Below are 6,000 nucleotides of genomic sequence, written 5' to 3' on the forward strand. Positions count from 1 at the left end.
TGTTTCCAAAAACAGTTCTAGCCTTTCACAAACCAAAAATTTTTTTTTTCTACTTTACACAAAACAGATATGATCCTTTTCAAAATCTCGTTTTGTTTCCAACAATAGATCTGATTTTTCTTGATAAAATCATTTTTTTTACTCTACACAAAAATAGATCTGATTCTTTTTAACAAAGTCTTATTATTTTACACAAAACAAATCTGATTTTGTTTACAAACCAAGTTTTTTTTAACCCTTCACAAAAACAGATTTGATTTTTTTTACAACCAAGTCTTATTTTTTTAATTTCCAAGACAGATCTGATTTTTTTTCTTTAAAAAGAGGACATCATTCATAAGGAAAATTTATTTAAATTAATTTTTGTCAAGTGTCGGTCATGTGTGTTCAAAATATCATTCAACATCATGCAAAAAAGGGTATATTGGTCATTACAGTCTAGAAAACCAGACTCTGTCTGAGTGGAATGGGTGCCTAACACCTTCCCATTCCATAACCTAGCCCCCAAGCTTAGGATTTTTGGATAGGTAGATTAATGTTTTCTCTTTTAATTTTGGTAGACTGTAACTAGGACCAAAGTTTTGTATTCTTTTGCATAAATTGTAACTAGGACCCAAAACCTTGTAAGGTTAATTTACCAAAGTTATACTTTTCTTTATTCAATCAATGAAAATAAAGTATTTTGATCATGTAATTTGTAGTCTTTTTCTTTTTGGTATAAAAAATAAGTGGTGACTCCACACCACTTACCCAAAAAGAGAGGTTCCCTTAAAAGTACCCAAATCTCTTTTTTGAGAGCACCCAATTTCCCGATCTCTCACAGTAGCGACTCCACTAAGGATGTCGAGGGCTAACCTTCATATTAAACTTTAAGTGACCAATTATAGACCCTTCTCTTTTGCATGATTTTGCATGATATTGTTATTTGTTTGTTTATTTATGTCTTGAGATGTTTTATGATATTTTTGTTTGTGTTGTCATGTTGATTGTTAAGAGCTTTCCCTAATTGTCATAGTGTGTGCTGTCAAAACAACAAATATGTATGCACCCATTTCAACATATGGTGGTAGTAGCCATGGATCACCGGTCTTCATTAGATTCGGGTACCCAGTGGTGAACTCACCAACTCATAGCCCAAAGTCACTGGATCATTTCTTGTTGACTATAAAGGATAGATCATGTCATTCGGACCAACGTAATGTTCATTACATTACAAGTTGGGAGGTGTAACATCCTAGCTATGGGAAACAATGAAACAACAAACCCACCCTACAATGTAATGACTTAGAACCTACCCTTAGACCGGTCCATGTTAAAATTGCATTGCATTGTTGCATGTGTTTGTTTGGTTGGTTGATTGATGTAGATGGGGACTTAGCTTTGATTAACCCGACCAACCCTTTTCTTAAGGAAGAATTTGGTCAAGATCAGAGGGAAGACTCCAAAGAGAACCCAAGACCGACACTCAACTAGTAGTTCCAGTTCAAAGCCCATCACGCCCATCACGATACTGAAGCCCGTGAGCATAGAAGACACTCCACTGCTGCAACATCACAATCTTGTATTCGACTTACAAGACAGTCCAAGCCACAAGAAGTCCGAAGATCCTAACACTATGGTGGAAGGGGGAGAACATCCGAACACTAAAGAACCCATGAACACTCAAGAGCTACTGAAAACCATGGTGGGTAGTCAAATCCAGTTGAGGGAGGACATGAACCTTATGGTGTAACAATTTCAAAACCTGAAGAGTGGCCAAGAGGAGAACAAGACTGACCATAATCCTCCAACCATGGAGAGCGAAAAGAAGATCAATGAAAGAATAAACAAGATGGAAGAGATGATAAAGAGAGCTCGCAAGATGGAAGACCTCATGGACTACCAATCACTTTCACTTTTCCTTGATGTGAGACTACCTCCTAAGTTCAAGATGCCAACCTTGGACAAGTTCGACGGGATTGGCTGTCCAAAGTCCCATTTGAAGATGTATATGAGGGTCATGCAACCCCTAGGAGCAACTGAAGAACTACTTGCTCAAATGTTCCAAAACACCCTAACTGAAGCTGCTCTTAGGTGGTTCTTCAACCTAGATGATGCTAGACTAAGGAGTTGGGAGGGCATCTGCCGCAAGTTTCACAATCAATACAAGTACAACATAGAGGTGGATGTGACAAGGAGAGATTTGGAGACCAAAAAGCAAGAGTAGAAAGAATTCTTCTCTGCCTTCATTACCAAGTGGAGATCCAAGGCGGCACAGATGATAAATAGGCCAAGCGAAGAAGAACAATTAACCATGGTTGTAAAAAACTTATTGCCTATATACCATAAATATTTGTTTGCCTAGTATTTTCCTAATTTTAAACTTTTGATTGCTGTTGGAACCCAAATTGAGGATACAATAAATAATGGCACTATAAAGAATGAAGACCCACCAAGGTTCAAAAAGAATTTAGGATCTAGTTCTAAAACTATAGAAGTTTCTAATATATACAAAAATAATCCTTACCAACTTATTGCTCCTATTGCCCCTGTGCCAATATCACAACGGTCACCTCTAAGGCCTAGGAGGGAGTTTCATGAGTTATACATGCCTGTGATTCAATTGTTTGAAAAACTAAAAGCAAAGGGGTTGCTAAAACCTTTAGAACCAAGACCAATCCCAAACCCACTACCTGCAAGATTTGATGTGACTAAGAGATGTGCCTACCACCAAAACCCTAGCCATGATACTGACAAGTGTTTGGCCTTCGTCATGCAATTCAAGATCTGATAGACAATAAGGTGATTGCACCGCCTATAAGGCCTAGCATCACTAATAATCCCTAGCCCAACCACAATTTTGGGAGAGGACCGATGATAAATTGCTTGATGACCGAAAAGGATCTATCTGAGTTAATTTATGACCTACCTGAGTGCTTTATGATGACATGGGAAGAATTGATGGGTATGACATTCGCTGTAGGGTATGATATATGGAGTGAAGATGTAACAGAAACCACAAATTACCCAACATTCGTAAATGGGGGGAGACACTTCAAACCCCAAGCAAGTTACCAAACACCTATGTACGGGAGGAGACACTTCGAACCCCAATTAAATAACCAAGCACCTACATACGAGGGGAGACACTTCGAACCCCAATCAAATGACCCGACATCCACATATGGGGGGGAGACACTTCAAACCCCAAGATGCTGATTTAAATGACCTAACAAAAATTTCCCACATCACAAGGGGGGAGACACTTCAAACCGCCACATTTAGAGACAGACAACCCGATAAAAGCCTTGAATAAATCCACCTAATAAACACCCATTGAAGAAGATAAGGTCCTCAAGCAACTATAGAAGACATAAGCCAATATATCTTTATGGGGTTTACTCATGGCCTCATACAAGCACCGCTAGAATCTAGTTGACCTTCTTAATCAAATCCAAGTCCCTAAAATTACTACTTCTCAAGAACTGAATGCCATGATTGGGTCTACAAGTAGGGAACTCACTATTTCCTACTTTGACAAAGATTTGACGAAGAAGGGGAACATCACAATGATCCATTACACATTACTGTAGAAGCCAAAGGCAAGAGGATTCCAATGGTTCTAATTGATGATGGAAGTGCCTTAAATGTGTGTCCTTTAAAGATTGCAAGTTGCTTGGGCCTAAGTATTGAAGATTTTGTGCCGACTGATCAGAACGTGTGGGCATATGACAATAATAGAAGAGAGGTCTTGGGAATCGTAACACTGGAGCTCACTATAGGGCCAATGATCAAGAAGGTAGAGTTTCAAGTCTTGAACATAGCATCATGCTTCAACATGCTCCTTGGGTGACTATGGATCCATGACACAAAGACCGTTCCTTCATCCCTATATCAAAAGGTTTAGTTTCCGCATGAAGGAGCCATAGTTACCATATACACTAATACTCTGACCGCACCTAAGCCCATTTTTGGTATTGATTCTGAGAATGAGCCATTGACCCTAGATGGCTTTAGAATTGAGAAGCCTGATTTTGGAAGAAGTGAAGAAGAAGTGGAGAAGATCCCCATGGAATTTGCTCCATACAGCAACAACAACATGGTGGCAATGATGAGGAGAATAAATTACCTTCCGGGGATGAATTTAGGGAAGACTGTGAAGAAGGCAACTGCTCAAGTCCCAATAAAACCCACTACCACACCACCTTTTGGGCTACTCTATAAGCCCACAGATGATGATATGTTAGAGATGAAAGTAAGAAGAATGGCCCGTGCCAAGGCTAAAGCCAAGGAACTTCATCGTCCCCCAAAACTCCTAAAGCCCTATACTCCCACACTGAACGGAAATTTTGTCAAAGCTAGAGATAGTCAACGCTATTGGGGATCCCTGAATCGAGATTCGATCCTGAGTCAAGAACAATGGTGCCCAGGTTTGAGCTATTATTCAATTGCAACAACAAGCTTCCAGAGCTGAAGAAGGAAGACACAAATTGGGCTGATTACATGGACCCTGATGTAATGACTACACTTCTAGGAGATGCCATTTGCAATATAGAAGAAGAAGAATATTGGGAGGCTTGTCAACATGCATTGAAGATCCCCTATGAAGCAAGAACAAGTGATGAAGATGAGGAAGGGGGAGAAGCCCTTAGTGATGATGATAAAGGTAGTAACAGCAAAAGTGATAGTAGTAGTGATAGCAGTAGCAGTGACGATGGAGATGATGAGGATGATAGCAACAGTGATAGTAAAAGCAACAATAGTGAAGACTATGATAGCCAATATAGTGGTAATAATTGGATGAACTCCCTAGTGATAAAGAACATGAAGATGTAGGACTTTTCTATGAAGACCGCTCTGATGATGATACTAAAGCTGAACCTATAGATATGGAGAATGGCACTGGAAGTGAAGAATATGAGCTAGAAAATGTGTTGGAAGTTGTAGGAGAGGAGGTTGAAGTGGCTAACAATATAAACTACGATGATTACCCCTATGGGTTGAGAAGAATGAAGCCAGAGTGGACCTTCAAGATCAAGGAAGAAGTTGAGAAACAGTACAATGCGGGATTTTTAAGAGTGGTCAACTACCCAGAATGGTTAGCTAATGTAGTTCCAGTGCCGAAGAAGGATGGGAAAATGAGAATGTATGTAGACTTTCGTGATCTCAATAAGGCTAGCCCGAAAGATGATTTTCCTTTACCTTATATTGATAAAGTAGTTGATAACACAGCAGGATATGCCTTGCAGTCATTTATGGATGATTTTTCGGGATACAATCAGATAAAGATGGCTCTGGAAGATATGGAGAAAACCTCCTTCATTACTTCATGGGAGAGGTATTGCTACAAGGTCATGTCATTTGGCCTTAAGAATGCTGGTGCTACTTACCAACGTGCAGCCACTACTTTGTTACATGATTTGATCCATAAAGATGTAGAAGTTTATGTTGACGACATGATAGTGAAGTCCAAAGACCGTGAAGGGCATATACCTGCTTTATGGATGTTTTTTGAAAGAATCCAATTCTATAAGTTGCGGTTGAATCCAAAGAAGTGCACTTTTGGCGTGACATCCGGAAAACTATTGGGGTTTATGGTAAGTCAGAGGGGAATTGAAGTCGATCCCAATAAAATCAAGGCAATTGTAGAGATGAAGCCTCCTAGGACTGAGAAGGAGATCTGAGGGTTTCTAGGGAGAATACAGTGCATCAATAGATTCATAGCCCAGCTTACCATGACATGTGAGCCACTTTTTCGACTGCTCAAGAAGGAAGTTCCATAGTATGGAAAGAACAATGTCAAGAAACTTTTGAGAAGATTAAGAATTATCTGATGAAGCCATCAATACTGGTTCCATAGGTACTTGAAAAGCCATTATTGTTATATCCCACAACAACGAATACTGCAATGGGGGCTTTGCTTGCTCAGTACCTAAAGGAGTTGATGTGAACCTCAATCGACACGCTTTGAGACCCAACAAATAATATTGGAATATTTGCCCAAGAAGCTTAAAATTCAGA

This window comes from Quercus lobata, chromosome 8, assembly GCF_001633185.2.
Source record: "Quercus lobata isolate SW786 chromosome 8, ValleyOak3.0 Primary Assembly, whole genome shotgun sequence".
Lineage (NCBI taxonomy): Eukaryota > Viridiplantae > Streptophyta > Magnoliopsida > Fagales > Fagaceae > Quercus > Quercus lobata.